The sequence below is a fragment of the Mustelus asterias genome, chromosome 6 (assembly GCF_964213995.1).
Source record: "Mustelus asterias chromosome 6, sMusAst1.hap1.1, whole genome shotgun sequence".
In the NCBI taxonomy this organism is placed as follows: Eukaryota; Metazoa; Chordata; class Chondrichthyes; order Carcharhiniformes; family Triakidae; genus Mustelus; species Mustelus asterias.
The window spans coordinates 114,192,527-114,215,939 of record NC_135806.1 but is presented as its reverse complement, the minus strand read 5'-3'; the positions used below and the strand labels follow the sequence as shown (position 1 = coordinate 114,215,939).

The window sequence follows — 23,413 nt, the reverse complement described above, 5'->3', positions numbered from 1 at the left end:
TGTCTTTCAATCTGTCTTCTATCCCTACTGCCACATTTCCTGTTACATCTGAGTTCGACTGCCAAATTCTGCTGGATTTGTAGACAATTTTGAATTGTGTATGCTGAGGACTTAATTGAGATTGCCCGAATTCACTTCACTTTAGCTCCCTGCAGGTTTTACTCTGGGTCTACATTTGGATCAGTTTCCAGTTGTGGAAGCACCGTATTCTATTTCACCGAGCCTACTTATAGAGTATACGTTCCAGCCAGCAGCCGTTCTTGTTACCTGCTAGCTTTCAGAACTGCGCTGCTGATCCCACAGTGTTACTCTTACTCTGTTCTATCGGATCCTGGGCTATCGGATCGAGCGGCACGGTAGCACAGTGGCTAGCACTGTTGCTTCACAGCTCCAGGGACCTGGGTTCGATTCCCGGCTTGGGTCACTGTCTGTGTGGAGTTTGCACATTCTCCTCGTGTCTGCGTGGGTTTCCTCTGGGTGCTCCGGTTTCCTCCCACAGTCCAAAGATGTGCGGGTTAGGTTGATTGGCCATGCTAAAATTGTCCCTTAGTGTCCTGAGATGCGTAGATTAGAGGGATTAGTGGGTAAAATATGTAGGGATATGGGGATAGGGCCTGGGTGGGATTGTGGTCGGTGCAGACTCGATGGGCCGAATGGCCTCTTTCTGTACTGTAGGGTTTCTATGATTCTATGATTTCTATGATAAGTCTGCATTCTCCGCTGCTGGCTCCTGGGTTTCCTGTGTCAGCGGTGGACCAATGGGTAGCACTCTGGCCTCCGAGTCAGAAGGTCGTGGGTTTAAGCCCCACTCCAGAGTGTAAAACATGAAGCAAAATTTAGGCTGCCCCTCCCAGGCAGTACTGAAGGACAGCTGTGCTGTTGAAGGTGCGCTCCTTCGGAAGAGATGTTCGGTTCACAGATGAAGGTAAAAGATCCTGTGCCACTGTTTCTGAAGATATTCCTGATGTTCTCGCCAAAATTTAATTCTTCAACATCTGGTCATGAACACATTACTGTTTGTGCAAGCTTGATATAAATGCCAATTGGCTTTTGCATTTTCAACATTAGAACAGTGACTTTGCTTCAGAGTCTGAAAGATGTGCTGGTTAGATGAATTGGCCATGCTAAATTCTCCCTCAGTGTACCCGAACAGGCACCGGAGTGTGACAACTAGGGGATTTTCACAGTAACTTCATTGCAGCGTTAATGTAAGCCTACTTGTGACACTAATAAATAAACTTTAAAACCTCCATGGTTGCAAATGCACAATTGCAACCAGCAAAGGCCTGCCAGGTTTGAGTGAGAGATGGAGTGCAGTGGTGCAGTGGTGAGCACTGCTGCCACACAGCGCCAGAGACCCGAGTTCAATTCTTGCCCCAGGTCATTGTCTGTTTGGAATTTGCACATTCTCCTCGTGTCTGTGTGGGTTTCCTCCGGGTGCTCCGGTTTCCTCCCACAGTCCAAAGATGTGCGGGTTAAGTTGATTGGCCATGCTAAATTGACCCTAGTGTCAGGGAATTAGCAGGGTAAATATGTGGGGTTACGGGAATAGGGCCTGGGTGGGATTGTGATCGGTGTAGACTTGATGGGCCGAATGGCCTCCTTCTGCACTGTAGGAATTCTATGATTAGGATCTGCCCTGCAAAAATTAGTTGAACTTTACATTGACCAACATTTGGTAATTGTTCACATGCATTACAGTAATTTCTATATGGAAAAAGTAACATATTAAAAAATGTAAAATGTTGTCCTGTGCTGCTGTAATTTAATTGGACTGGCCGATCTGGCAGTTTAAAATAAACCCTGCTTCTGAAAGTTGAAAAAATAGTCTGTGCCTGCTCCCCTCCATTGATTGACAGGCACTCTGCTTTGGAATAGATATGGATATCTGTTCTATCAGTGGGGCCAGAAGCTTTTGTTATGACGGCCATTCCATTATGAATGCTTGCTTGTGTTTCAAAAGCTGAAGCCCAATATGTGGTCTAATTGATATAAGAACAACTGAAACTCTTCCGTGCCTATAATAACAGAACATGTCTTTGATGTGGTTTCTTGTTTGTTTACAAACCTAATAGGCACATAAAAGATTGCAGCTGTTTTCACCGGGTGTTTTGGTCTAGCATCAGTACTAGTGAATTTAAATTCAGGGGTTTCTTAGATTTTTAGAGGTTAATGGTTTCCAATAGTTTTATTACTATTGCATGTCTCCTGAGAACTGAACATAGCCACTCATCCAGTATTCACTGTGGGGGATACATGGGGAGCATAAGGGTAGCATGGGGAATGTTAGGTAGCATGTGGCCATAGAAGTGGCATGTAGTGGCATGGGGGAATGTGAGAGGGCATGAGAGGGCATGTCATGAGGGTGGGGAGTGTAAAGGTTGCATTATAGGAGGCCTTTAAGTGATCTTGGGAGCTGGGCTACTGTGTGGAGAACTAAGGCGAGCCTTCTGACTGGCCCACCTCAGTATCCAAACACCTCACGCACTCCATTGTAGCTTGCAAAATGTACTGAGAACCCAATCGCTGTGTGAAAATCCTTCATCCCATATAACATAGCACATGGATTTGGTGTGCATTTTGCAAACTGCAAGTAGAAAAAATTTTCCAAGCCCTGACACAAATCTGGCTGTTAGTTTCCAAGTCTCACTTTTATAAATGGTTGTACTTTAAAATGTCTGTTTAATGTCAAGATATAATGGAGTTGGAGGTCTAGAGGATAGCTAATTGGCGGTTTCTGTTTGGATACAAGGCCCATGAGATTCAATTTGCTATGGAGATGGGCTTTGGAAAGGGAAGAGTCCACAGCAAGCCATTGTAGTATTGGGTCACTGTTTCCTAAGGTGTTGCTGAACCTCACAGATTCATGTCGATCTGTAAGTATCTGAGAGAGAGAGGGAGAGAGAAAATGAGCACCAGATGGAGCAATCTAGTCCTGCAGCTAAAGCAGTGAAAATGCTGACTGCATTGTTTACCACGCAGGTAGGAACTCAGGCTCAGATTGAAGTGACCAACTTTGTGAGAATTTAAAGCAGCCTGGAAGATTCACCTAGCCTGGCTTAGAGAGAAGAAATCTCTAGTATAACATTGAAGTCCATTCTGGGATTGGAAGTCACCCAACTGGGAATGGAGAAAGGAAGAAGGCTATCAAGAGCAGAGAGTAGCTTTGACCTAGTTCCGGGAAAATTAACTGTTGACTTAAGGAACAGGGCTAGTGGCATGTAATTTTCAGTTGTGATAAAAATGACATGGGAGATCTTTTCTATAGTTTAGTGTGTAAGTTGCCTATTGAATAGTGTTTATATAATGGGTGGAATTCTCCCATGGTCCTGGCAACAGGTTCAATGAGTGCAAAAGTCGGTTTCATTCTGGCGTGAATTTCTCGCAGTTTCTTCCACTGGTGCCCGACATGGCGGATTGGGAAACATGCTGGAGGCCCGCCAATGGGATGCAGATGAAGGCCAAAACAGAATCTTCTGCCCACGACCAATTCTCCCCGATGTCAGCAGGAAAATACGCAGTTACAAAACACGTCCGAAACAACATGGCATGATGATGTTGTTTCTCACCTGAACAAATCCTGGGGCTGCCTCCAGAATTTGGGATGGAAGCCACAAGGAACCCTAGACCCCGGAATGCTGCAGCATTGGGTGGGGAGAACATCTACAGGGGGATCTTCCAGATTCAGTGTCATCGATGGGGTCCATCGTCCGGCCAGATACAATGGCGGACTATGCGCCATCAGGCCCGCTCCATCACACAATACGGTGCACAACACCCAGTTGCACAATTAATGAAATTGGGGATGAAAGATATGGCATGCTCTCTCGCGGGCTTCCGCAGTGGGGAACACTCCACCTTCCCGCCCCTGCCCCTGGACTTGGGCTGGAATTCTCCGGCCGTTCAAGCCCTGCCGCCACCGCCAGCGCGAGTGGACGATTTAGTGCTCAGCCAAACCTCCTTTCACTGCAGTGGGACCAGAGAATCCCGGCTGTGGGTGAAGTCGGAGAATCCGGCCCTTAGTCCCAGATGGGAGAATTCGCCCAATGTTGCTTTTAGTCGGTTTGTGACAGCAATAGTCTTAAAACCTGGAAACCTTGTTGTGTGATATTTACAGCTCGTCACTGGAAATCCAAATAACTTTAAAATGACCAGCCTCCAAGAGGGTCGGAACAGCCTGTAAGATGTTTTGGGACTGTCTGTGATTGTGAAACGTGCTACATTAGTGCAACTCTTCCTTTCTGCCAACTTCAGTGCCTCTTTCTGCTGGTGTGTATTCTGCATCTGTTCCAGGACCTTGCCTGCCTCTGCAGTAGGTTTTCTGTTCCTCTGCTGAAACTAACAGCCACTTTTCACTGAGCGAGCTGCAATTGATTCCAGCTCTGGGTCCAGCTCCTATTTTAGCTTCAGTGCTTATTAACTGGCAACTTGTAATAGGATGATTCCAACTGATGTTTATCCAGAATCCTTCACTACCACACATGAGCTGGTGCCTATTTCCATTTGCAAAGCTCACAGCTGCAAGTACTTTCAAGGCAATAGTTTGCAGCAGTGAAATTTGAGTCCAAGTCGGACAATTTCAAACTGGCCTGGAACAAGTGAATTGAATCCCTGTTGTGAGGGTGAGTGACAGACCAGAACATAGAAACTGGGGAATCTCCAGAGAGATAAATCTGAGGTGATATTAACTCTACTCACCTGGCAGAGACTGGATGGTAGGGATGGTTGAAGTGTTCAGGGCCACATTTATTTTCTTACTGTTTGTCTATTGCTTTTATTTACCCACCCTGGACATTCTCTCTTTCACCTTCTTCCATCGGGAAAAAGATACAAAAGTCTGATGACAGGTACCAATCGACTCAAGAACAGCTTCTTCCTGGCTGCCATCAGATTTTCGAATGGACCTACCTCGTACTAAGTTGATCTTTCTCTACACCCTGGCTATGACTGTAACACTACATTCTGCACCCTCTCCTTTCCTTCTCTACAACGGTATGCTTTATCTGTATAGCGCGCAAGAAACAATACATTTCACTGTATACTAATGAATGTGACAATAAATCAAATCAAATTTACCTCTGATGGTAGGCAGGTCCTACTCTCAATATGAAAAGAATCTTAGAATTCCTACAGTGCCATTTGGCCCATCGAGCCTGTACCGACAACAATCCCACTCAGGCCCTAACCCCGTAACCCCACGTATTTACCCCACCAATCCCCCTGGCACTAAGGAGCAATTTTGCATGGCAATCCATCTAACCAGCACATCTTTGGAGTGTGGGAGGAAACTGGAGCAACCGGAGGAAACCCATTCAGACACGGGGAGAACGTGCAAACTCCACACAGACAGCGACCCAAGCCGGGAATCGAACCCAGGTCCCTGGCACTGTTGAGGCAGCAGTGCTAACCACTGTGCCAATTAAGTTCCAAGTTAAAAATCCCCCTGGTGAATTTACGAGTGTCTCTCAGCAGAAAGCAATCGGTGTCCGAGGCCTAATCAATTTCATTCATCCACTTTGTCAAAAACTTTCCTGTCATTATAAGGGCAGAAGTGAAGATGCCCGATGCTGACTGTTGAATTCCAATCATGCATCCTCAGAAAATGTAGCAGTCCCTTCCCGCATACAGCAAACCTGGGCAATATCCAGCCTTGGGCTGATAAGTGGAAGAAATGCCCTGTTAGCTTGATAACACATTTCCACTCCATCTGACGAAGGAGCAGTGCTCCGAAAGCTTATGGTATTTGCTACCAAATAAAACTGTTGGACTTTAACCTGGTGTTGTGAGACTTCTTAGCTTGATAACATACATTGGGTCAATGGCATTGCACAGCCCCAACCTCTGGCTGATGTTGTATGTTATCAGTTGGTGTAGCATGGCTCCCGTATGGGAGTTGTCTGTAGCTAAGCACTGTAATGCACTGACTTATGTTGCTTTTAATCATCATATTTTTATTGCTGGCTTTTAATTATGTTGTTTTGCACCAATTCTAAACAGCTCGGAAATAGCTCTGAAAATACTTGTGGCTATTATAACCGCAAACTGGGCGCAATTAAAATCTTCAAATAGCTAATGTTCCTATCTTGTTCATAAGGGAATTGAACAGAGAAGACTGAATGAGAAGGTGCAGGTGCGTTCTGTGGAAGGGGTTATTTTGAAATGAGGATAGGAGACAGACGTGAATTTTGGAATAACGGGCTATGTGTTTTAAAAGTCCCCCCCCTCCCCCCAACATTCACACAGTCTAGATTCCTTATTGCCAGTAGATTACACGTCATGCAAATAAAAAGATCTTGCTAACTGGCAAAGTAGAAGTTTAATCAGGCGCCGGAAGAGGACTATAAAATTTTATATAGCTTCTCTTAAAAATAAACAGTTTCACACCCCCCCCCCCCCCCGCCCCCCCCAGTAAAACGGTAGGCAAAAAATCTCGACAAACGCATTGTGCTTGTACATTTAATATCTCACCGTCATCTATCTATTTCTTGAGGTGATTATTTTCCAGAGAGTTTTAAATTACTTTTGTTTTTACTGACCCGCATCATTTCGATCCCGTCTTTTAACCAGGTCCGTCTTTTAAGCAGCTATTTACCCACAGCTTCCTGACTGACCCCAGCATATACCTATTAGAACCATAGAAAAGATATCGCGCAGAAGGAGACCATTCGGTCCATCTTGTCCATGCTAGCCTTATTCTGTAAGGGTTGTGGAAACGTCCCTCGATCTCCAGTCTTAGTGAAGCTGCGAATGTTGTAGTCACGCTCCAGTTATTTGCTTGAAGTTAGAATCATAGAATCCCTACAGTGCAGAAGAAGGCCATTCGGCCCATCGAGTCTGCACCGACCACAATCCCACCCAGGCCCTATTCCCATAACCCTATGCATTTACCCTAGCTAGTCCCCCCGGCACTAAGGGGAAATTTAGCATGGCCAGTCCACCTAACCCACACATCTTTAAACAAAGATGAGCATTTATTAACTTCCTTTTTTGGTCCTTAGTAGTCTGAGGTTAATGTGGGAACTTGTTGGACAAATCACTGAGGTTAGAGCTACAGCTCATCAATGCAAAATTTTAGTGATTTTTGCAATTTGGAATGCTAAAATCCAGCTTAGTGGCTCAATATCCCCCGTAAAATCCCACGCCCTGTGAGGTAAGTAATAGTCACTATACAAATATTAGTGGACGTGGAAACATAGTTGGGTTTAACAATTACCAATTCACAAAGGAATATCAATCGTAAAACTTCCACTTTAAGCCTGATGATAGTTTAATTCTTTTGTTGTTGATTAGAGTTGAGAGCTGTCCAAAAACACCCTGAAACATTCAGTTAGCACAAAGCCTTGCATTGGGTTTTCAGCCCCCCGTTCACCACCTTTAAACATTCCTACACAAGGGAAGAACAAAGAACAATACAGCACAGGAACAGGCCCTTCGGCCCTCCAAGCCCGCGCCGCTCCCCGGTCCAGGATTGAATCCTGAATCCAGGATCCCCGCCCAATTTTCCAGCCTATCTACATACTAATATCCTATCCCCGAGCTGTCCCTCACAGCTATGATGCTTTGTTCATCACAACCTATTAACTCACCCCTACCCCCCCATTCCAGACCATGTGATCTCCAGGGAGAGGCGAAAACCCAGAGTGAAAACCCCAGGGCCAATATGGGGAAAAAAAAATCTGGGAAATTCCTCTCCGACCCCCTGAGGCGATCGAAACGAGTCCAGGAGATCACACTGGCCCTGATCGGAAAATGCTTCCCAACCCTATTCATTTCCACTTCCACGAACACCATATGAATTCCCTGCCCCCGAGACAGGTTCCCAACTATCCGCAGTCTCGCTCTGTACTGGCACCAGCAAGATGATCATAGAATGAAGCCTTGAAACGAGAAACAAAGAACAATTAGCCCGCGCCGCTCCCTGGTCCAAACTAGACCACTCTTTTGTATCCCTCCATTCCCACTCCGTTCATATAGCTGTCTAGATAAGTCTTAAACGTTCCCAGTGTGTCCGCCTCCACCACCTTGCCCGGCAACCCATTCCAGGCCCCCACGACCCTCTGTGTAAAATATTTCCTTCTGATATCTGTGTTAAACCTCCCCCCCCTTCACCTTGAACCTATGACCCCTCGTGAACGTCACCACCGACCCGGGGAAAAGCTTCCCACCGTTCACCCTATCTATGTCTTTCATAATTTTATACACCTCTATTAAGTCTCCCCTCATCCTCCGTCTTTCCAAGGAGAACAACCCCAGTTTCCCCAATCTCTCCTCATAACCAAGCCCCTCCATACCAGGCAACATCCTGGTAAACCTCCTCTGTACTCTCTCCAAAGCCTCCACGTCCTTCTGGTAGTGTGGCGACCAGAACTGGACGCAGTATTCCAAATGCGTCCGAACCAACATTCTATACATCTGCAACATCAGACCCCAACTTTTATACTCTATGCCCCGTCCTATAAAGGCAAGCATGCCATATGCCTTCTTCACCACCTTCTCCACCTGTGACGTCACCTTCAAAGATCTGTGGACTTGCACACCCAGGTCCCTCTGCGTCTCTACACCCTTTATGGTTCTTCCATTTATCGTGTAGCTCCTCCCTACATTATTCCCACCAAAATGCATCACTTCGCATTTATCAGGATTGAACTCCATCTGCCATTTCTTTGCCCAAATTTCCAGCCTATCTATATCCTTCTGTAGCCTCTGACAATGTTCCTCACTATCTGCAAGTCCTGCCAGTTTTGTGTCATCCGCAAACTTACTGATCACCCCAGTTACTCCTTCTTCCAGATCATTTATATAAATCACAAAAAGCAGATGTCCCAATACAGAGCCCTGCGGTACACCACTAGTCACAGGCCTCCAGCCGGAAAAAGACCCTTCCACTACCACCCTCTGTCTTCTATGACCAAGCCAGTTCTCCACCCATCTAGCCACCTCCCCCTTTATCCCATGAGATCCAACGTTTTTCACTAGCCTACCATGAGGGACTTTGTCAAACGCTTTACTAAAGTCCATATAGACAACATCCACGGCCCTTCCTTCGTCAACCATTTTGGTCACTTCTTCAAAAAACACCACCAGGTTAGTGAGGCATGACCTCCCTCTCACAAAACCATGCTGACTATCGTTAATGAGTTTATTCCTTTCTAAATGCGCATACATCCTATCTCTAAGAATCTTCTCCAACAACTTCCCCACCACGGACGTCAAGCTCACCGGCCTATAATTACCCGAAGGAAGAAGGAATCATAGAATCCCTACGGTACAGAAGGAGGCCATTCGGCCCATCAGGCCAGCACTGACAACAATCCCACCCAGGCCCTATCCCGTAGCCCTACATATTTACCCTGCTAATCCCCCTGACACTAAGGGGTAATTTATTTTTAGTATGGCCAATCAATCTAACCCGCACATCTTTGGATTGTGGTAGGAAAACAGAGCACCCGGAGGAAACCCACGCAGACACAGGGAGAATGTGCAAACTCCACACAGTCACCCGAGCCGAGTATTGAACCCAGGCCCCTGGCGCTGTGAGGCAGCAGCGTTAACCACTGTGCCACCGTGCCCCCCAAGCTCCTGCCTTGGATTACCTGGCAGAATCCCGCAGCTCGGGGCCTCCCCCTCACTAGTGACTTGATCAGACTTTGACGCTGGTATAATATTTCCCCGTCTGACCTTTGTGGAATCCATATCCACAGCCTGATTTCTGCGACAGAAAAACTATTGAGTTTCTTGAACCTACTATTTTAATCCCTGATCCTCTCCTGCCCACTGCAGAAGTGTTGAGATCAAAGCTGATATTACTGGAAAGTGCAGATCAGTATGATCCCATCTCTTGTAGATATAACATTTCATGATGCATTTTGTGCTGATGTTGGGACTTGGATTGGCACTATGTTTCCTAGAACTCATATGGTCTCAATATGGTTATTGGTGCAGTTAGGGGTGTATTTGTAACAAAAGCTATAGCAACAGCTTCTATTTATGTATAATCCTTAACACATCCCAAGGTGTTTCAAAGGGGATTGATTAACTCTGAGCTACATGAGGAGATATGGGAGCAGATGACAGAAAGCTTGGTCAAAGGGTTAGGCTTTAAGAATACCCTAAAGGATAAAAGAGAGACACAGAGATTTAGGGAGGGAAGTCTAGAGCTTATGACCTAGCGGCAAGTAGTGAGGTAATTAAAATCGAGGATGCTGCAGAGGTCAACGCTGGAAAGTTGTAGGGTTGGTGGAAATTCCAGAGATAGGGAGGGACTAGACCATGGAGAGATTTGAAAATAAGGATGAGCATTTTAGCATTGGACCTGTGAGCATGGATGATGGGTTAACCACGAATCGGTGCAAATATAGACAGAAGTTTTTGATTGCCCTCAAGGTTGTGAAGAATCCGCAAAAGTATTGTTTTCACAAGATAAGTTAAAGTTTTACCTTCCTTTTTTGAAAAGGTAGGGAGGCATTGGCGCAGTGCTGCTGTCACTGGACCTAGTAATCCAGAAACCCAGTGTAATGTTCTGGGAATCTTGGTTTTAATCTCCCCTTGGCACATAGTGACATTTGAATTCAATCAAAATCTGGAATTAAAAGCCTATTGATAAGGAAAACATTGTTGATTGTCGTGAAAATCCATCTGGCTCACTAATGCTCTTTAGGGAAGGAAATCTGTCATCTTTTGATTTGATTTAGTATTGTCACGTGTATTGGGCAACAGCGAAAAGTAGTGTTTCTTGCACGCTTTACAGACAAAACATACTGTTCTTAGAGTACATTAGGGAAAAGGAAAGGAGAGGGTGCAGAATATAGTGCTATCTTATCTAGTCTGGCCTACATGTGACCCCCGACCCACAGCAGTCTGGTTGACTCCCTTAAATGGCCTCTGAAATGGCCCAGCAAACCACTCAATTCAAAGGCAATTAGCGACGGGTAACAAACGCTGGCCTTGCCAGCTTCACCCAATTCCCATGAGTGAATTTAAAAAAATACAAAAATGGAAAATCCTGATCCTGCATCAAAAGGAGTAATTTGGTGAGGGATTTAATGTTAAACGTGCAGGATAATTTATTAAATATGCTTCTGGGCAGCAAGGTTCTTGCTGGGAGTACGCTGAAATTATTTTGTACTGATGCTGATTGTGGTGTGGTACAGCCCTTTTAAGTGTAACTGCAACCATTTGAATATAGGAAAAAATGCCAAAGAAAGGACCTAAATTTATATTGGCCTTTCATCTCATCAAGAAATTCCAAGCATTTAAGATTTTTTCTCATCAAGTGTGGCCACTTTTGGTTCCATGGGCAAATGCAGCAGAAATTTGCAAACATGTAAGGTTTCAGAAATCACAGTGGCCAGTCATCGTGTTTTTTGATGAGGTTGTTTGAGGGACGAATGTTGGCCAGGACATTGGGCGAATTCTCCCAGTTTGAGACTAAGTGCACTGGCGGGTGGTTCTGGTGGGGACTGTTCCACTGACCAGCCTGGGAGATCCCACGCCAGATTCTGCGCTCGGAATCTCATTAATTATGTGTAGAGGAGTTCCTCTCCTGGTGGGCCAGCTGCTGATTTGTCTGCCTCACCTCAACTGTCGGGTTCAAAGATCCCAGCGCCATGTTTAAATACCAGTCCAGCACACTCCTGTCACTCTCTCTGTCGCCCACCTGTCTTCCCCAGACAATGCAGGATGCCAGCAACCCAGAGGGAAAAGGTTAACAGCCTCAAGAAGAAGTCTGTTCTCTTTTCAGCCACCTCCTCCACTCCCTCCCCCCACCTTTCCCCCCCTCTCCTCCGAGTCCATCACCTGCGAGTATATGAACAAGGAGCAGGAGTACTGTGATTTGAACATATACAACCTTCCAGGTCCGATCACTATGATTGAGCCAATTTAGCACAAGACTTTAACGTTTTTCTTCAAAGCAAGTCTATGCAATCAGTTCTTAACCATTAACTATTCTCCTAAGTCCCCCTGGACCGTGACCCCACCACCGAACATCAAGCCACTGTTTCCAGGACTATCAATGACCTCATCTCTTCCAGAAATCTTTCCTCCATAGCTTCCAACCTCATGGTCTCCCAACCCCAGACAGCCTGCTTCTACCTCCTTCCCAAAATCCACAAACAGGAGTGCCCCAGTATTCCCATCATGTCAGCCTGTTCCTGTCCCATTGAACTCATTTCCTCCTATCTTGACTCTATTCTCTCTCCTCTTGTTCAGTCCCTTTCCACCTACATCCACGATTCGTCGGATGCCCTACGCCATATCAACGACTTCCAGTTCCCTGGCCCAAACCTCTGCCTCCTCTTCACCATGGATGTCCAATCCCTCTGCACTCCATTCCCCACCAGGATGGCCTCAAAGCTCATCGCTTCTTCCCCAAATAGGCCTGAACAATCCCCATCCACCACCACTCTCTTCCGTCTGGCTGAACTGTTCTCTCACTCAACAATTTCTCCTTTAACTCAGCTAACTTCCTCCAAATAAGAGGTGTGGCTATGGGCACCTACACGGATCCCAGTTATGCCTATCTCTTTATGGATTATGTGAAGCATTCCCTGTTCCAGTCCTACTCCAACCCCTCCCACAATTCCTTTATCGGTACATTGATGACTATTTTGGTGCTGCTTCATGCTCTCGTCTAGACTGGAAAAATTTATTAATTTTGCTTCCAATTTCCACCTCTCTATCACCATCACATGGTCCATCTCTTCCCTTCCTTGATCTCTCTGTCTCCACTTCTGGTGATAAACTGTCCACTAGTATCCATTACAAGCCCACCGACTCCCACAGGTACCTTGACCACAATCCCTCACACCCCACATCCTGTAAGGACTCCATCTCATTCTCTCAGTTCCTTCGCCTCTGCCACATCTGTTCTGATGATGCCGCTTTCCAAAATAGCTTGGCTGATGTGTCTTCCTTCCTCTTCAATTGTGGTTTTTCACCCACTGTGGTTGACAAGGCTCCCAACCACGTCCTACCCATCCCCCGGGCCACTGCTCACACCCCCTCCCCTCCCTCCCAGAACCAGGATAGGGTTCCCCTTGTCCTCACTTTTCACCCCAACCACACTCAAAGGATCATCCTCCGCCATTTTCGCCAACTCCAGCACGATACCACCACTCAACACATCTTCCCCTCACCCCCTCGTCAGCATTCCACAGAAGCCGTTCTCATAGAAATCATAGAAACCCTACAGTGCAGAAGGAGGCCATTCGGCCCATCGAGTCTGCACCAACCACAATCCCACCCAGGCCCTACCCCGACATACTTATCCGCTAATCCCTCTAACCTACGCATCTCAGGACTCTAAGGGGCAATTTTTAACCTGGCCAATCAACCTAACCCGCACATCTTTGGACTGTGGGAGGAAACCGGAGCACCCGGAGGAAACCCACGCAGACACGAGGAGAACGTGCAAACTCCACACAGACGGTGACCCGAGCCGGGAATCGAACCCAGGACCCTGGAGCTGTGAAGCAGCAGTGCTAACCACTGTGCTACCGTGCCGCCACCCTGGTCCACTCCTCCATCACACCCAACACCTCACCCCCTGCCCACGGCACCTTCCCATGCAATTGTCGAAGGTGCAACACCTACCCCTTTACCTCCTCCCTGCTCACCGCCCCAGGTCCTAAACGCCCCCTTCAGGTGAAGCAGCGTTTCACCTGCACCTCTTTCAATCTGGTCTATTGCATTCGCTGCTCCCAATGCGGTCTACTCTACATTGGAGAGACCAAACGCAGACTGGGTGACCACTTTGCTGAACACCTTCGGTCTTTCCGCAAGCAGGACCCAGACCTTCCTGTTGTTTGCTACTTCAGCACACCACCCTGCTCTCCTGTCCACATGTCCGTCCTTGGCCTTTTGCAACGTTCTAGCGAACCCCAATGCAAACTGGAGGAACAGCAACTCATCTTCCGATTGGGCACTTTACAGCCTTCCAGACTGAACATTGAGTTCAGCAACTTCAGCGTATGAGCTCTCTCCTCCACCTTCACCCCATTTCCATTTTATTTAATTCTGTTTCTCTTTTCATGTCATTCATCCATTTTTATCATCCTTCTTTCTCCCTTCCATTTTTCCACTTGCCAATTCCCGCTCTCCTTCTTGACCATTCCGCCCCCCCCCCCCCCCCCCCCCACCCCCAACTTTAAGGCTAACTGCCTTAACCATCTGTACCTCTGTTCTGCCATTCACACATCCTGATCTCTTAATGGACACTTTTAGCATCTCTCTCCGCCGACTTTATCCTCATTTACATTCCCTTTGTCCTTTTACAGTCCCCCCACCCTCATTGTATAAATCTCTGACTTTCTTTGCCCTCAGCTCTGACAAAGAGTCATCGAGACTTGAAACATTGGCTCTATTCTCTCTCCACAGATGCTGTCAGACCTGCTGAGATTTTCCAGCATTTTCTGTTTTTGTTTCAGATTTTAGCATCTGCGGTATTTTGCTTTTACATTCCTCTCTGCTTAGTCTAAAAATAATTTCGTATGCACGCTCGCACCTGCAGTTTGTGGGTACGAGAGGTTGTGGCAACTTTTTAATGTGGCCTCACAAAAAGCTTGGAGAACATCCACCACACACTGCGGTGTTTTTCCTGTGAATGCTATATACAATGTTCTTTAAACACTGTACCTCGCTGGCATGGAAGGTTCTATTTGCATGTCTCTCAGTACACTCCAGGAGATTTTCTACACTGCCCCTTTGGTGCTTCTGAAAATAATGTTACGGCTACGATAGACTGAGTTGAATATATGGTGTGCGTTGTATGTGGGAGTTGTGAATCTAGATGCCCACACAGAGTGCAGCTGCCCTGGTAAACAGCAGATGCTCCCAATAGGTAATGCCAGCAGTGAATCTCATTGCCAGTTGGGCCGATGCAGAAATCCATATGCAGGGTGGGTGTACTGGCAATGCAGTTCTAGAGAAATGTGTTATTCAGTGTCTGCCAGCTGCCGGCACATTTCCTCAGATTCCAGCATGGGAAAGTCCACAGTTTTTATTTTAATAAAATGACGCTTCCAGCCAGCTGCTTTTTGCAGTTACATGAAGCCGTGAGTAATGAGGACACTCCCGGTACGCCACACTGTTGCTTTAACCGTACTTCTCTGAAATTGGGGTTGCGGCGAGATCTTGGCGGATCAGATCTGAAGTTGTACCAGCCCCTAATCTCTGAAACTGGATTTAGCAGTCCTCAATTCCTTCAGATCCACCCTGTTCCGCCCGCTGCCAACCTCTGTGGCATTTGTTCATCTGGTTTTATTGCCTAGCCTTTTCTGTACATGTGTACACGCACACATCAGTCTCTGCATAGACTGGCCGGCAAGGAGATTTCACTGCTCTGGCATTTGCCTAATTTGAGCATATAATGTTAACCAGGGTAGAATCACTCTTTAAAGCACTAGATTCACAACCTTATGTCGAACCTAAAGCACAGAAACAGGTCATTTACCCCATTAGGTTTGTGCCCCATGTACTACTCCATCTCATCATATCAGCATAGCATTTTATTGCTTCCTTCCTCCCTCATGTACTTATCTAGGTTCCCGTGAAGGCTGGGTCTCTTCTCCCTTGATTCTCTTAAGATTAACTTGCAGGGTTGAGTTGGTAGTTAGGCAAATGCAACATTAGCATTCATTTTGACAGGACTAGAATACAAAAGCAGGGATGTATTGCTGAGGCTTTATAAGATTCTGGTCAGAACACATTTGGAATATTGCGAGCAATTTTGGGCCCCGTAGCTAAGGAAGAATGGGCTGGCGTTGGAGAGGCTCCAGAGGAGGTTCACGCAAATGATCCCGGGAACAAAAGGCTTGACGTACGAGCAGTGTCTGAGGACTCTGGGTCTGTACTTGATGAAGTTTAGAAGGATGAGGGAGGATCTCACTGAAACTTACAGAATACTGAAAGGCCTGGATAGAGTGGACGTGGGGGAGATGTTTTCATTGGTAGGAGAGACTAGGACTCGAGGACACAGCCTCAGGGTAAAGGGATGACACTTTAGCACCGAGATGAGGAGGAATTTCTGCAGCCAGAAGGTGGTGAATCTGTGGAATTCATTGCCACAGAAGCTGTGGAGGCCAATTCAGTGAGTGCATTTAAGACCGAGATAGATAGGTTCTTGATTGGTATGAGGATCAAAGGTAATGGGGAAAAGGCGGGAGAATGGAGTTGAGAAACTTATCAGCCATGATTGAATGGTGGAGAAGACTCGATGGGCTGAATGGCCTAATTCTGCTCCTATAATTATGGTCCTATGAAGAAAGAAGGCTGAGGAGTGACCAAATAGAGGTCTTTAAAATGATGAAAGGTTTTGATAGATTGGATACAGAGAAAATCTTCCTCTTGTAGTAACGATAGTGAGCAGAGCCCATCAATATAAGGGAGTCACCAAAATAAAAATTCAGTTGCAAATTCAGAAGAAACTTCTTCACCCACAGCATGGTAAGAATGTGGAACTCATGGGTGGTTGAAGTGAGCTGCAGAGATGCATTTAAGGGGAAGCTTTATGAATCTTAGAATCTTAGAAACCCTACAGCGCAGAAAGAGGCCATTCGGATGGTAGGGAGTGGGATAGCTTGATCTTGGTTTCAGATGAAGGTCGGCACAACATCGTGGGCCGAAGGGCCTGTTCTGTGCTGTAATGTTCTATGTTCTATGTTCTATCGAGTCTGCACCGACCACAATCCCACCCAGGCCCTACCCCCATATACCTACATATTTACCCACTAATCCCTCTAACCTACACATCCCAGGACACTAAGGGGCAATTTGTTTAGCTTGGCCAATCAACCTAACCTGCACATCTTTGGACTGTGGGAGGAAACCGGAGCACCCGGAGGAAACCCACGCAGACACGAGGAGAATGTGCAAACTCCACACAGACAGTGACCCAAGCCGGGAATCGAACCCGGGTCCCTGGAGCTGTGAAGCAGCAGTGCTAACCACTGTGCTACCGTGCCACCCACCACTGTGCTACCGTGAGAAGGCAATCGATGGTTATGATAATTGATTTAGATGAGAAAAGATAGGAGGAGCCTCGAGTGTAGCATTATCACAGGCATGAGATGGTTGTGTTGAACGGTCTGTTCCTATGCAGAATAATTCTGGGAAACTATACATCTGCCACTTGCCTCAAGTTTTAAATTCATTTATGGGATGTGGGCATCGCTGGCTAGGCCAGCATTTAGTGGCCATTCCTAATTGTCCTTGAGAAAGCAGTGGTGAACTGCTGCGGTCCATACTCCATAAGGTAGCTAGTTTCACCTTCCAATCACTCTCTAGTTGTAAAAGTTCATTCTGAGAACCTTTTTGGATTTATCTGTGAATATCTCAGATTTATTACACTTAGATTGCTAGATTTGCGCTTTCCCCGATATTGGCAAAAACTGATGTCGAGCGGGAAAGGGGTGTTGAAACCACTGTCGTCAATGGTGGCTTTCTCCAACAGATAGTGTGGAACTTTGAAAAAAAACTTTTGAAAAAAAAGTCATGTGTCACAAGTCACGCAACGTATCGCTGTTGGGCAGCCTCTGATTCACCTGCCCTGCCATTAGCTCAGAGACTTGATGATCCGGGGCACCATTTTTGAAGGCATTGAGCTGGCATTACCTGGGAATCAAGTTGGCACTGCCCGGGTACTGTCCAGGCAGCAAGCAGGTGCTGCTCGAGTAGTGGCTGAGTGGTGCCAGGGTAGTCCTTGGGCAGTACCCGGGCATGACTCTCTTCCCCCGTAAGTGCTGAACTCACCTGAGTTCCTCTGAGTGGTCTGTTTGCCAGGTGCACGTCTTCAGTGACCAGTTGTGATGCGCGCTGTTCTGCCATCATGCTGTGGAGATGCCGGCGTTGGACTGGGGTAAACACAGTAAGAAGTCTAACAACACCAGGTTAAAGTCCAACCAGTGGACTTTAACCTGGTGTTGTTAGATTTCTTACTCATAGAATCATAGAAATCATAGAAACCCTACAGTGCAGAAGGAGGCCATTTGGCCCATCGAGTCTGCACCGACCACAATCCCACCCAGGCCCTACCCCCACATATTTTACCCGCTAATCCCTCTAACCTACGCATCCCAGGACTCTAAGGGGCAATCTTTTTTTAACCTGGCCAATCAACCTAACCCGCACATCTTTGGACTGTGGGAGGAAACCGGAGCACCCGGAGGAAACCCACGCAGACACGAGGAGAATGTGCAAACTCCACACAGACAGTGACCCGAGCCGGGAATCGAACCCGGGACCCTGGAGCTGTGAAGCAGCAGTGCTAACCACTGTGCTACCGTGCCGCCCACCATACCGTGCCGCCCACTGCCGCCACAGTTACTGTGCCATCATGCTGCCATGGATGGATTTTTTGATGTGGGGGTTGGGGGGGGTGGGGAACGATCCCAACATACAGGCTTGATAATGGGATGTAAATTTATTATAATGATGTTGCCAATGTTGAACACCGGGAAACGCGGCCCGTCACTGATGGAGGGAGGGGACAATTGCGTCACGCTTTCACTTGATGTAAACACGTGACTTTGTGCTTCTAGCGATATTTTCCGAAGCCCCCTGTCGCGAGTAGGAGTCGAAAATCCAGACTCTAGTTTTTGACTCTCGCACAACTTTACAGTGGCTGCCCACGGTAAAGCCAGGGGCTGCACTCGCATCACCTAAATGTTAACAGAAGAAAATTGACAGCTCATCAGCAGAGCAACCTATAATTCCTTCAGTGTTTTCATTCAGTGGGCATGGCGCGGAAGCTGTTGAGTTTAAAAGGTCAGAAAGTGTTGAGTTGACAAAACGTTCTTCGGAAAAAAAAGCACAAACGAGGATATTACCTAGTTTAAAAGGCAGGCCCGGTCCATGTGAGTGAAAAAAACCCTAATGCGAAGAGAATTGTTAATTGTTGGAGTAGACCGGGTGTTATTGACTGTTTGTGTTGTGTGTGTGTCCTCGTGCTGTCAGAGAACTCCCCTCCCCTCCCCCGCATCGCACATTGACATTCACTGCACTCTCTGTGGAGAGAAAGCTGCCACTGATGTGGTGGGGCCCTGGACCTCTCGGAGTGGGAGTGTGTGAACGTGCCTTACTCACGCCAAGCAGTGCAACGACAGATGGGGACGGGCACCCAAAGGATCTGTGGTAAATCTGAAGCTCTTTGGCCTTTCTTTGTTCTTTTGAGCATTCTAGCTAGATAATAGGATTAGAATCTGCTCAGCTGTCCGATTTCCCCCTGTTACACAGCAGTGCACTGGAGCTGGCTGATGCCCATTGTTATTTTAAAAGAAAAAAGAACCTTTTGATAGAAAAATTTACAAAGGAGTGGATACAAAGTTGGATTTTAAAGAAAAATTGTGACATAGTTCGTAATAAGTGTTGAGCATTTATTGTAACTTTACCATGCAAAGATCCTTTTCTTTAAATAAAAGAAACATGTTTTGAAGGCCTTCCCCCTTACAGTCAGTTAATCTATAATCTGCACCGGAGCCAGTGTTAATTTTGGCAAATTGATGGGTGGCAATGGTGGATGGGCTGCCCGGTGGCACAGTGGTTAGCGCTGCTGTCTCACAGCGCCAGGGACCCGTGTTCAATTCCTGCTTCGGGTCACTGTCTGTGCAGAATTTGCACGTTCTCCCCGTGTCTGCGTGGGTTTCCTCCGGGTGCTCTGGTTTCCTCCCACAGTCTGAAAGATGTGCTGGCTGGGTGCATTGGCCACGCTAAATTCTCCCTCTGTACCTGAAGTGGCGCTGGAGTGTGGCGACTAGGGGATTTTCATTGCGGTGTTAATGTAAACCTACCTGTGACACTAATAAATAAACTAAACTAAACTATCTGCTAAATATTGTTGGTGATCGAGGTTGTAGTGACAGGTTTTGGCATTCTGGAATTAGCTGATCTCCCTCCGATTCATTGACAAGCCGTGCACTGGGTTGTGGATATACAGCCACATAAATTTACCAAGATACATCTAAATTGGCAGTAATTTGTCCCTTTTTGTTGGGCCATTAGGTTCCATGACTGGCATTGTGGAAGCAGAAGATGCTTAATATATATTTACCAGGTGTTGCCATGTCAACGAAAGCCTATCACTTGAGACTGGCCCCATCACACAATGCTATTCAGTCAGTGCGTGTTTCTGATCGAGATAACAAGTTGAGTGTTTGTGCATTGTTGCGTGTGTTGTGAAAGAGGACATCAGCTTTGATTCACTGGGTGCTGCGTGGGTATGAATATTAATTGCAAACCAGTTGATGTAGAATGTTGCTTTCTAAATCATGTCCCTGTTCTAATTGTTCAGATGGCTCTATGTACCAGCGATATTTTCTAAGTGGCACACTTCTTGTCTGTCCCATGCAGGCCATTGACGAACGCAATCATGGATGGACTCATTGACCTGCGGGAGGGTGCCATTGTCTGCTAAGGAGAGGAAGGAGCAGAGGACTGGATAAAGGAAGTGAGTGGAAGGCTTCGCGTAACCACCACTATTCAGGTCCCAGTCTCAAACATCAAGAAAAATGTTATTCATTATTAACAGTGTATTTTGGCTCCTCCTTTGCTCTTCTTCCCACCCTTGCACGAAGATACAGCCCCATAGGAGCCAGCGACCCTCCTGTGGCCAAGAGGCTAGTCTTCAGTGGAGAAGAGAGCATTTATTTCAATTTGTTCAACTGTTGGGGATATTAAAGTCCAATCTGCCATTGCGATCAGGACCTGACTAATTTTTGTGTCCCAACCCCTACCCTTTGAAGCCAATTTTCCTTCCGTTATTGTTCTGAGAGACATCCAGGCCGGAATTTTACCGGCAGACCCGCTCCGATTCCGGGGATGGGCAAGACTCGGAGAGCGGCGTTCTCCGTTGATCTCGGGTGGGATCGTACGAAACTTGGGCGTTCGTGCCGGTAAAATTCCGCCCTGGGGGTGATTCTTTTGACCCCATTCCCTGCAGATGCAAATCCTGTTATGGCTGCCAACGCTTGGTCATAACAGGATTTGCGACAGGCAGATCTCTCCGGACGAGATCCTCCTGCCCCCTGCCATGGGTGGAACCTCTCGGGAACTGCATTGAGGGCTTCCCATTATATGGAGGGGGCAGTGATGGGAATGGGGTGGAGCTGGGCCTGCATTTTGATGGTGGGGTGGGAGGAGGAGAAAGCTGTATTGTTGGGGGGGGGTGGAATGCTTGCATTATGAGGGTGGGGGTGGGGGGGGGGGGGGCGAGGGGGGAGGTGGTTCTGAAGCCTGATGTTGGTGATGATGGGGGAACCTTTAACTTTAATTTGAGATAGCGGCACCATTTTAAAAATGGCACCCCCACTTCCGTGGAGCTGGGCTTGCTGGTGTCTTTAGGCCCTGCCCCTCAGAAACGATGGCCCAAAATATGTCCCTCTCCTTTGACAAAGTAACAGAAGATCTGGAGAGAAAACCTGCCTGTTTCACTGGGGAGAAGCAGGTCAGCTTTCAATCAAAACCCAATACTTTGCCATTTTATGGGAAAAATCTGCCCACTGAAGCAAAATCATAGATTCATAGAATCCCTACAGTGCAGAAAGAGGCCATTCGGCCCATCGAGTCTGCACCGACCACAATCTCACCCAGGCCCTACCCCCATATCCCTACATATTTTACCCGCTAATCCCTCTGACCTACGCATCCCAGGACACTAAGGGGCAATTTGGCATGGCCAATCAACCTAACCCGTACATCTTTGGACTGTGGGAGGAAACCGGAGCACCCGGAAGAAACCCACGCAGACAATGTGCAAACTCCACACAGACAGTGACCCGAGCCAGGAATCGAACCCGGGTCCCTGGAGCTGTGAAGCAGCAGTGCTAACCACTGTGCTACCGTCCCGCCCATCTGCTGTTAAAAGCTATGTATCCCCACCCGCCGCCACCCCACCAACCTCTATTGTTTAAAAATGAATTTGATTTAGTTTCTTTGGGTTTGCAGTTGAGGTGTAACAAGAGTGTAACCTGCTGACATCGCTAACCTTACAACGGTGACCAGACACCTCTCTTTATCAAGCTGGGTTTAGTTATAAAATCCTCTCAGTCCTCTTTTGCAATGTTGATCTCCAGCTGAAAAAGAAAGGTACGATGTCCAGTTAATACTATCATCACCAGGCCAACTATTGACTCCAGTAAAGCTAGATTGATAGCGGTGCATGTTTCGAGTAATTGTCTGTGGAAAGGTCAATAAGTACAGGAAACGCTTTAGCCGCTCAGTGCCCCAATATTTCACAAAATGATTTAGCCCAGAAAGCCATTACCATGTTGTAAAGAGCATTTCTCTGCACAAATCCTCCAACAGATGTACCTGACAACAATAAAATCCAATTAGTGCGGACCTATGGAATCCATGACCAGCTATGACAAAATAAAACTAACTTCATTTCAAGATTTTCTTAGCTTCTGAGTCTGTCAGCGGTGAATCCAAAATCAATAATTCCAAACTAATTAGCTGTTGGGGCAAATTCCAATAGGAATTTAATCTACTTTCACTGGAGTGAAAATTGGGCCCGTTGTTTCTTACTGAAAATGAAGCTCAGGAAATGTTATGCACATGTTATTCTTGCGTTTATCCTAGTTTATTAGCTTTATATTGAAAAAAAAACATTGGTTTTTAGACACTGACCTTTTTTCCAGAAATGAATGTCTTGAGATCGAGGTCTGGATTCTTGTTGCGTCCATAGATACCGACATATAAAAAGGAGGAGAGAGGTCAAAGTGATCATAGGCCCCTTAGAAAATGAATCTGGGGGGATGGTTATGGGGAACACGGAAATGGCAGAGGAGGTCATCAGATAATTTGCATCAGTCTTTACGGTGGAAGATACCTCAAATGTCCCATTAATACTAAAGAATACTAGAGAAATAGTATTAGACAAAACAAGGGGCATATGTGAAGGGGCATGGGAGCGCGAAGAGGTAAGAGGGTAATTAATGGAAGGCATATGGAGGGGTCATGGGGGATATAAGGGGGCACGGGAGGCATGGAGGGGTATAGTTAGTGAGTATTTTCTCTCTACCTCCCTTTTCAAATTGTGGGGTTGCATTAGCTACCCTCCAATCTGTAGAAACTGTTCCAGAGTCTGTGGAACGTTGGAAGATGACCACCAATGCATCCACTATTTCCAGGGCCATTTCCTTAAGTGCTCACAGCATAAAATGCATCACTAACAAAAGCACCTTTCTTGTCAATGAAGCCCTGGTTTGGAAAACGTTTGGGCTTGGGCATCTTTCCTTCTCACTGTCCTGTGGGTCATTCCTATGCTTCCTGAATGCAGTTTTTTAACCTTGAGGTGGCTGTTGCATTCTCAGCCTCAAAGAGATGCTCTGATCTGTAACCACATTTATCCACAAAATACTACGGATGCTGGACATCTATAATAAAAACAAAAAATGCTGGAAAAGCTCAGCAGGTCTGG

At 46.6% G+C, this 23,413-nt stretch overlaps 1 protein-coding gene across 7 annotated transcripts in view; it reads left to right on the top strand.

Annotated features, from left to right (window-relative positions):
- Positions 1-23,413, top strand: part of LOC144495090 (LHFPL tetraspan subfamily member 2 protein-like) — a 192,008-nt gene that overhangs the window by 24,759 nt on the left and 143,836 nt on the right. For 3 of the 7 annotated variants that reach the window (XM_078214965.1, XM_078214966.1, XM_078214969.1), the window contains exon 2: positions 20,344-20,440. The gene's annotated coding sequence lies outside the window, so the exon portion shown is untranslated. Of the gene's footprint in view, positions 1-4,827; positions 4,993-19,113; positions 19,129-20,343; positions 20,477-23,413 lie in introns of those variants that run through there. The other 4 variants (XM_078214968.1, XM_078214971.1, XM_078214967.1 and 1 more) reach the window with 3 other exon arrangements.